Raw genomic sequence first — 10,481 nt, forward strand, 5'->3', positions numbered from 1 at the left:
CTCTAGGTTTGCCTGGGTGCCAGCTTAAGGACTTCTTGAACAGGTCAGGGCCTGGGATGTTGTATGTAGATATATGTATATACTTATTATTTTGCTATATCTATGAGTGTTCTAACTAAAGATTCTTTACTCTAATAAAGGCTGAATCACCGAATGTTATTAACTGTTGAGATGTATATAAGTGTGGTTATTTATAACTGTTGTATCTGTTATCATTTGTGAATTGATCTAAATGAATCCATCTATTAATCCAAACATTTTCAAAATAAAGTACCTCGCAAAATAAGTACGTTTTTAACAGCGAATCAGGCTCATATAATAAATAATAGATAATAATTAGGAAGACTAGTTGGTAACGCTCAGTTTCGGGTATGAGCTAGACATACTAAAAAGTGGGTCGTTACAATTTGGTATCTGAGTAGTTCGTTTCTAGTAGAGCCTGGGGAATGGACTGACTATGCTTCATTGCATACTCTGGTTGTCTGTCTCATGCTGTTAGGGTATCTTTAAGATACATTTGGCATGAATGTCTATGAGCACTCATTTTGGGAATATTCATGCTTAACTTGAGATATTAAGACTGATCACCTTAATATTGATTGTTTGGTATGGATAAGACCTCAATGACTGTGAATAGGCATAGTTTAATCGAGCTCCAAACGACGAATCGATGTGAGCCACAATTATCGTCATAGCTGTTATGATCTCCATGGCTATGACTATGTGAGATTTGGGTGCCGTAAGGAACGTACCGATCTCTTTATCAGGATGGCTTGAAGGAAATACACTGCCTGAAGATGGATTCCGAACATGGCTAAAATTTTGAGGGCAAAATTTTCTTTAAGGAGGGTAGAATGTAACAATCCCGATTTTCTAGTACGCGAGATCTTTTCTACAGGCACGGATTTCTCCGGAAGATCACAAAAGGAAACACCTCTGATATATCATTAAGCATCTCAATCCTCATTATCATTATGTCATCGTTAAGCTAGAACCTCTCTTTTGAGGCAAGCTCGACAACTTATTCACGGAGAACCTAGTTTTTGAACCGTATCGGTTAGGAGTTTTGATTCTAGTTTCCGTAAATAGGCTTCGTTTGATGAACCGGACTCGATTCATGAGAGAAGAAAGATAATAGTATAATATTATCATTATATTAGTATTAGAAGTTGCTTGAAAGATATTATAAGGTTACCTGGTCTGTTTTAGTTAAAAACAAGAAATCGGTTTAACCGGGTTCACAGTTTACTGGTGCAGCTTATCATCAGCACTCTCTGATGACTTTAGCAATGCTAAGGCCTCATCATACATGTTCTATTCTTATATTAAAAATGTTACTAGTGTCATTTATGCTAGTAGCTCAGAAAATAAGTTTTAGAGATGTTTTTACAAGTGTTCTGATACATCTAGTTTTAGTAGTTATACACTTGAAATATTTTAATATTATTTTAACCCACCTCCAAGCCAACCAAGCACAACTCACGCTACACCCCCAAAACCCCCAAGGCTGCCTCATTTTCTCATTGTGGCCGAAAATCATCAAGAGAAAAGTTCTTAGTTCCAAATCTTCAAAGCTTGATTTCTGTTGAACTAAAACTCAAATCAAAATTCCAATCCGACCAAAATGATCCTCTCTTCTTTCTCTACATGATCATATGACTTATCAAGGCTGGAATCGAGGTGAGTTTGCTGCACCATCTCCCTTTTGCTTAGGTTTCAAGGAAACATGCTTAAACATGTATTTTCTTGATGTTCTTCCTTAGGAATCGTGCTTAACTTGACTTGAGGGCCAAGAAACGTTAAATTCCAGAAAGTCTAAGGTGAGATATCTTTTTCTAACAAGCTGAGAGAGATTTGGTCAGTTGAGGGTTTGTGGATTTAAAGTTGTTCTTGATGTGATTTAGGAGGAAAAAGTGCTTAAGGACCACCTGAAAGTATAACCGAATTCGGAGCAGCAAAACCAGGTAGGGTTTAACGAAATTAATCTTTTTTATTTGTGTTTGAGTTGTGTGAATGTTGTATGATTCGGCTTTTCTAAAAATTGGTTGCATATATGATTGATTCTTGGTGAAAATTTGGTGAAATTTTGATGAAATTTGATGAAATTCAAGCTTTAAAGTTCATGTTCTTGGAGCAGCTGGAAAAACGAAAACCTAGGCTTAAATTGTAGTTCAATTTTTTTTGTAATCATGTGGAAAATATGGGGTTTTAGTGGCTGGGAATTTATTATGAATTATGGTAAAAATCGGTTGCAGAAAAGATTGAAAAACGGGTAAAATCATGGAAAGAATCTGAAGAATTTACGAAGAACACAAAGAACACTTTGAGTGTGATGAAGAACAGACCTTAGATCTTAAAAAGGGCAAGGAAGTAAAATTTTTGGTGTTTGTGGGGTTATTTGGTAATTTCCAAAAGTTAGGGTGGTTAAAGTAGAGATATTGAAAGTTACGGGTGGTAAAAAGTAAATTTTAAAGGTTAAAGGTTAAAGTAAAGTTAATTTTTGAAAATTTAATAATAAAATAATAAATAATAATAAAATATTAAATAATAATATTTAATTAAAAATAATATTTTAATAAAAATAATAAATAATACGGAAAAGGTAGTTTTCCTTAAAAGCTTTAGAAAGACAACTTTAAGCGCATAATCTTATAATTACCTTTATAAAACACTTACGGAGTGGTAAGAATATATTAGTGAAGCAAAGATAAAAGAAAGAGAAAGAGTTAAAGAAAAGATAAAAACTAAAGAAAAGTCTGTGAAGTTTTAATAACAGAAAATCAGACAAAGATTAGTCAACAATCTGAGGATCTCTATTTTATTTGTGTATTGATCTCGGGGAAACCCACGAACTAAGGATCTTTGTTTTGTTTGTGTATTGATCTCAGGGACACCCACAAACTGAGGATCAATATTTCCCCTTGTGCGTATATTTTGGGGTCGAGCTTTGTGCCGACTGCTGGTAGTCACGAAGGAGTGGTATTCTTACCACCGACACGTATGCACTAAGGACACAAAGGGAAACCATATCTGAGACTTGTTCCAAGGTAATGTCGGGATGCAGGGTGTAAACCGACACGTGAGCTCATGGCCTGCATAGGACAGACATGCATCATACTTGGTTGTGCATTTCCTCTGTTATGATTGTTGAATGAATGTATGCTTTGTTTGGTTGTATTCTATTCTTTGTATTTGTGTTTTATTTTCTTTTTGTTTGCCTTCTGCTTTCTGTTTTTTTTTTCTATTTTCTCTATTTATATATCTTCTGTTAACTATTTCTCAATATTCAGTTATTCGTCTGCCAAACAACACGGAATTAATGAACTTAACTAATAACCCCGGCCCTACTAAGAACTCCCCAGTTCTTACCCCTTCTCTCTCCCTTCCCCCTTTAGATGGAAGCATGAGTACCTTTCTGTAGTTCGCTAACGACCGTTCGCAAGAAGAGGATTCCGCTCTAGGTAGTCTTCTGAGTCTGGGGTGAATCTCGTTCTCTGTTTATATATATATATACTGTGAGACCAGCCAATGTCTGCATCCCGTTTATACGTGAACCTTAACCTAAATCTTGTGTACGAGACTCTTGTTATGTGGCTACTTGATGAGGTACCAGAGAGACGTCATATGGCGATGTCTGATCGTGTAGAGGAGTAGTAGATAATGTTCCACCTTTTGATGACGTTCCACCTGACTTGAGTTTTGAAGACTTAGAATGTACTTTCCCTCGCTTTAGTGGTTTTGAGGGACTAGGTGAGTATAGACTCTAGGTTTGCCTGGGTGCCAGCTTAAGGACTTCTTGAACAGGTCAGGGCCTGGGATGTTGTATGTGGATATATGTATATACTTATTATTTCGCTATATCTAGGAGTGTTCTAACTAAAGATTCTTTACTCTAATAAAGGCTGAATCACCGAATGTTATTAACTGTTGAGATGTATATAAGTGTGGTTGTTTATAACTGTTGTATCTGTTATCATTTGTAAATTGATCTGAATGAATCCATATATTAATCCAAACATTTTCAAAAAAAAGTACCTCGCAAAATAAGTACGTTTTTAACAGCGAATCAGGCTCATATAATAAATAATAGATAATAATTAGGAAGACAAATTGGTAACGCTCAGTTTCCGGTATGAGCTAGACATACTAAAAAGTGGGTCATTACAATTTGGTATCTGAGTAGTTCGTTTCCAGTAGAGCCTGGGGAATGGACTGACTATGCTTCATTGCATACTCTGGTTGTCTGTCTCATGCTGTTAGGGTATCTTTTAGATACATTTGGCATGGATGTCTATGAGCACTCATTTTGGGAATATTCATGCTTAACTTGAGATATTAAGACTGATCACTCTAATATTGATTGTTTGGTATGGATAAGACCTCAATGACTGTGAATAAGCATAGTTTAATCAAGCTCCAAACGACGAATCAATGTGAGCCACAATTATCGTCATAGATGTTATGATCTCCATGGCTATGACTATGTGAGATTCGGGTGCCGTAAGGAACGGACCGATCTCTTTATCAGGATGGCTTAAAGGAAATACACTGCCTGGAGATGGATTCCGAACATGGCTAAAATTTTGAGGGCGAAATTTTCTTTAAGGAGGGTAGAATGTAACAATCCCGATTTTCTAGTACGCGAAATCTTTTCTACAGGCACGGATTTTTCCGGAAGATCACAAAAGGAAACACCTCTGATATATCATTAAGCATCTCAATCCTCATTATCATTATGTCATCGTTAAGCTAGAACCTCTCTTTTGAGGCAAGCTCGACAACGCGTTCACGGAGAACCTAGTTTTTGAACCGTATCGGTTAGGAGTTTTGATTCTAGTTTTCGTAAATAGGCTTCGTTTGATGAACTGGACTCGATTCATGAGAGAAGAAAGATAATAGTATAATATTATCATTATATTAGTATTAGAAGTTGCTTGAAAGATATTATAAGGTTATCTGGTCTGTTTTAGTTAAAAACAAGAAATCGGTTTAACCGGGTTCACAGTTTACTGGTGCAGCTTATCACCAGCACTCTCTGATGACTTTAGCAATGCTAAGGCCTCATCATACATGTTCTATTCTTATATTAAAAATGTTACTAGTGTCATTTATGCTAGTAGCTCAGAAAATAAGTTTTAGAGATGTTTTTAGAAGTGTTCCGATACATCTAGTTTTAGTAGTTATACACCTGAAATATTTTAATATTATTTTAACCCACCTTCAAGCCAACTAATCACAACTCACGCTACATCCCCAAAACCCCCAAGGCTGCCTCATTTGCTCATTGTGGCCGAAAATCATCAAGAGAAAAGTTCTTAGTTCCAAATCTTCAAAGCTTGATTTCTGTTGAACTAAAACTCAAATCAAAATTCCAATCCGACCAAAATGATCCTCTCTTCTTTCTCTACATGATCATATGACTTATCAAGGCTGGAATCGAGGTGAGTTTGCTGCACCATCTCCCTTTTGCTTAGGTTTCAAGGAAACATGCTTAAACATGTATTTTCTTGATGTTCTTCCTTAGGAATCGTACTTAACTTGACTTGAGGGCTAAGATACGTTAAATTCCAGCAAGTCTAAGGTGAGATATCTTTTCCTAACGTACTGAGAGAGATTTGGTCAGTTGAGGGTTTGTGGATTTAAAGTTGTTCTTGATGTGATTTAGGAGGAAAAAGTGCTTAAGGACCACCAGAAAGTATAACCGAATTCGGAGCAGCAAAACCAGGTAGGGTTTAACGAAATTAATCTTTTTTATTTGTGTTTGAGTTGTGTGAATGTTGTATGATTCGGCTGTGCTAAAAATTGGTTGCATATATGATTGATTCTTGGTGAAAATTTGGTGAAATTTTGATGAAATTTGATGAAATTCAAGCTTTAAAGTTCATGTTCTTGGAGCAGTTGGAAAAACGAAAACCTAGGCTTAAATTGCAGTTCAATTTGTGTTGTAATCATGTGGAAAATATGGGGTTTTAGTGGCTGGGAATTTATTATGAATTATGGTAAAAATCGGTTGCTGAAAAGATTGAAAAACGGGTAAAAACAGGGAAAGAATTTGAAGAATTTACGAAGAACACGAAGAACACTTTGAGTGTGATGAAGAACATGGAAGAACAGACCTTAGATCTTAAAAAGGGCAAGGAAGTAAAATTTTTGGTGTTTGTGGGGTTATGTGGTAATTTCCAAAAGTTAGGGTGGTTAAAGTAGAGATATTAAAAGTTACGGGTGGTAAAAAGTAAATTTTAAAGGTTAAAGGTTAAAGTAAAGTTAATTTTTGAAAATTTAATAATAAAATAATAAATAATAATAAAATATTAAATAATAATATTTAATTAAAAATAATATTTTAATAAAAATAATAAATAATACGGAAAAGGTAGTTTTCTTTAAAAGCTTTAGAAAGACAACTTTAAGCGCATAATCTTATAATTACCTTCATAAAACACTTACGGAGTGGTAAGAATATATTAGTGAAGCAAAGATAAAAGAAAGATAAAGAGTTAAAGAAAAGATAAAAACTAAAGAAAAGTCTATGAAGTTTTAATAACAGAAAATCAGACAAAGATTAGTCAACAAACTGAGGATCTCTATTTTATTTGTGTATTGATCTCGGGGAAACCCACGAACTAAGGATCTTTGTTTTGTTCGTGTATTGATCTCTGGGAGACCCACAAACTGAGGATCACTGTTTTCCCTTGTGCGTATATTTTGGGGTCGAGCTTTGTGCCGACTACTGGTAGTCACGAAGGAGTGGTATTCTTACCACCGACACGTATGCACTAAGGACACAAAGGGAAACCATATCTGAGACTTGTTCCAAGGTAATGTCAGGATATAGGGTGTAAACCGACACGTGAGCTCATGGTTTACATAGGACAGACATGCATCATACTTGGTTGTGCATTTTCTCTGTTATGATTGTTGAATGAATGTATGCTTTGTTTGTTTGTATTCTATTCTTTGTATTTGTGTTTTATTTTCTTGTATTCTTTTGTTTGCCTTCTTCTTTCTATTTTTTTTTTCTATTTTCTCTATTTATATATCTTCTGTTAACTATTTCTCTATATTCTGTTATTTGTCTGCCAAACAACACGGAATTAATGAACTTAACTAATAACCCCGGCCCTACTAAGAACTCCCCAGTTCTTACCCCTTCTCTCTCCCTTCCCCCTTTAGATGGAAGCATGAGTACCCTTCCGTAGTTCGCTAACGACCGTTCGCAAGAAGAGGATTCCGCTCTAGGTAGTCTTCTGAGTCTGGGGTGAATCTCGTTCTCTGTTTATATATATATATACTGTGAGACCAGCCAATGTCTGCACCCCGTTTATACGTGAACCTTAACCTAAATCTTGTGTACGAGACTCTTGTTATGTGGCTACTTGATGAGGTACCAGAGAGACGTTATATGGCGATGTCTGATCGTGCAGAGGAGTAGTAGATGATGTTCCACCTTTTGATGACGTTCCACCCGACTTGAGTTTTGAAGACTTAGAATGTACTTTCCCTCGCTTTAGTGGTTTAGAGGGACTAGGTGAGTATAGACTCTAGGTTAGCCTGGGTGCCTGATAAACCTCCATTTCATGGTTTATCTTGTACTCAATTGAGTGGATTTTACCAACTCTTTACCCACTTATTCATACTATTTGTGTGGTTTTACATTTGCCTTCCTAATTATGTGCTTTGATTGAAAACATGCTTCTTTGGCCTTTATATTGCTAATATTAATCCTCTCTTATTACCATTAGATGCCTTGATATGTGTGTTAAGTGTTTTCAGAGATTATATGGCAGGAATGGCTCAGAGGATGAAAAGGAAGCATGCAAAAGTGGAAGGAATACAATAAGTTGGAGAAATTGCTAAGCTGTCCAGCCTGACCTGTTCGCACTGAAACGGCTATAACTTCAGCTACAGAGGTCCAAATGACGCGGTTTTAGTTGCGTTGGAAAGCTAACGTCCGGTGCTTCGATTTGATATATAATTTGCCATAGTTACCCCGTTGCCATGTGATGCGAACGCGTGGGTCACGCGGACACGTGACCTGGCCAACACCCAATCCGCGCGGCCGCATGGACGACGCAGCCGCGTCACCTTTCTGCGACCTGAACGTAACAGAAATCACAGTGACGGAAATCAGCGTGTTTGAATTCTTCTCCAGTGATTTTCGGGCTGTTTTCGACCTAGTTCGCGGCCCAGAAAACACAGATTAGAGGCTATAAAATGGGAGATTGCATCCATTCATGAGGAGGCTCATATAATTCACTTCTCATGATTTAGATTAGTTATTAGAGAGGTTTTCTCCTCTCTCTCTTAGGATTTAGGATTTCTCTTAGTTTTAGGAGTGACTCTCAATCCCAGGTTCTTTATTTTTATTTAATTTATGAACTCTTCCATGTTACATATAATTTTCTTAATTAATGTTATTTGAGGTATTTCAGTTCATGATTGCTTTCTTTTATTTACATGATTATTGCTTCCCATCTGAAGACATTTTTATTCCAGTAGATTTACTTTTCCCCTTTTGGTTGTGGTTAAGAAATCAGTAACTCAGGAGTTATCCAATTCAACAGCATAATTGTTAATTGTTATCTTGCCAATTGAGTTGAACTTCAATAATCATAACTTTTTCTTAGGAAATAAATAGGATTCGAAGATCAAACCAAATTTTCCCTTGACTTTCCTTTGCTTTAGTAAAGGTTAACTAAGTGGAATTAAGATTCAACTTTCATTGTTGTTGATAAGAATAACTAAGTCTGGACTTCCAAATTCTCATAACTTGCCAAAAGTTTGCCTTGCAGCTATTTATTTATTTTTAATTACCATTTAAATTATTTGTCATATAACATATTCCCACCTTACTTCCAAAACCCCAATTTACAAACTCATAACCAATAATAAGAACATACCTCCCTGCAATTTCTTGAGAAGACGCCCCGAGGTTTGAATACCCGGTTATCAATTTAAAAGGGATTTGTTACTTGTGACAACCAAAACGTTTGTACGAAGGGATTTCTGTCGGTTTAGAGACTATATCTACAACGCGATTGTTTTTAAGAAATTCTTTACTCGCAAAAATCCTAACGTCAAAATGGTGCCGTTGTCGGGAAATTGCAAACGTGTGCCTTATTATTGGTTATTGTAAATATTTAAAAAAAATTTCAGAATTTTTATTTTAAAAATTTTTATCTTGCCTTATCTTAGTTTTAATTTTAAAAATTCAAATCTTTTTCAAAAAAATCAAATTTCAAATTTCAATATTTAAATTTCAAATTTCAAATTTCAAATTTTAAAATTAAATTTCAAAATTTAAATTTCAAAAATTTAATTTTCAATTTCAAAACTTAAATTTCGAAAACCTTTTATTTACTTTATTTTATTTTATTTTGCTTATTTGTTTTTCTTTTTGTTTTTAATTTTTATTTGCTACTATGAACTCTCACCCCTTTGGCTATGAGTCTGGTTACAATAATGTTGCAGGAAGAAGAAATTACAATGAGAACAGGCATCAAGGTTGGAACAATCAAAGATGGGAGGAGCCACAAGGATTTGATCAACCCTCATGGCAACAACCACCTCCAATGGACTATCAACAACCACCACTATATGCCTATGAATCCTTTCCTCAACATGACTTTGGACCACCATACTCACAAGCCCCATTTCCGCCATTCACCTCCATATGACCCTAACCCTCAACCACCATACCAACCACCTTATGAGCCATATGAACCATATATAGAACCACCCCAATTCCAACCCAATTACTCACAAGAACCACCACTTCAATATTCACCATCTCCATATCCATCAATCCAAGAGCACTATGATCCTATTTATGAAAGCCAAGTGCATCAAGAGACAAAGGATCGTTTCAAGGAAACAGTGGATCGATTTCATGCAACCATTCGTCAATTGGAGCAAGCGATAATTCAATTAGTTTCCCGACGTTCGGACACTCAAGGAACCCCCATGGCTTCATGTGGACAATCTAATGAAGAACGTAGCATGAAGGAGATACTAGAAACTCCAGTGAACAGTACGGAGCATGAACAAGTGGAGGAAGCCGGAATTATTGAAGAAGAAGAAGTGGTTGAAGACTTAGGAGATGCAGAACCTCCATGGGAAAGTCCAGTCATAGAACCCCCTTCCAAGTTGTTTGAAATTGATGCGGAGGAGGGTGTACAACCTCCAAGGCATATCACAGTTAAAGACTTGGAAGAGGTTGATCAAGAGATGGAGATTCAAGAAGAAGAAGCACAACCTCCCATGCCCTTGGAAAGTAATGAAGAGAAGATTGAATTGGAAGAAAGCTACCAAGAGGAAGAGGTTGAAATTGAAGAAGCATGCAAAGAGGTGGTAATTATCAGAGAAGAACACAAGGGAGTGGAGCTTGCAATTTCATTAAAAACACCTCCCCCTAAGTTGCCATCATCCTTCACAACATTCAAGTGGGTAAAATTCATATCCCTTAGCTTTCTAATTCCACT

Source organism: Arachis ipaensis, chromosome B10 (genome assembly GCF_059453495.1).
Source record: "Arachis ipaensis isolate K30076 ecotype BB chromosome B10, ASM5945349v1, whole genome shotgun sequence".
In the NCBI taxonomy this organism is placed as follows: Eukaryota; Viridiplantae; Streptophyta; class Magnoliopsida; order Fabales; family Fabaceae; genus Arachis; species Arachis ipaensis.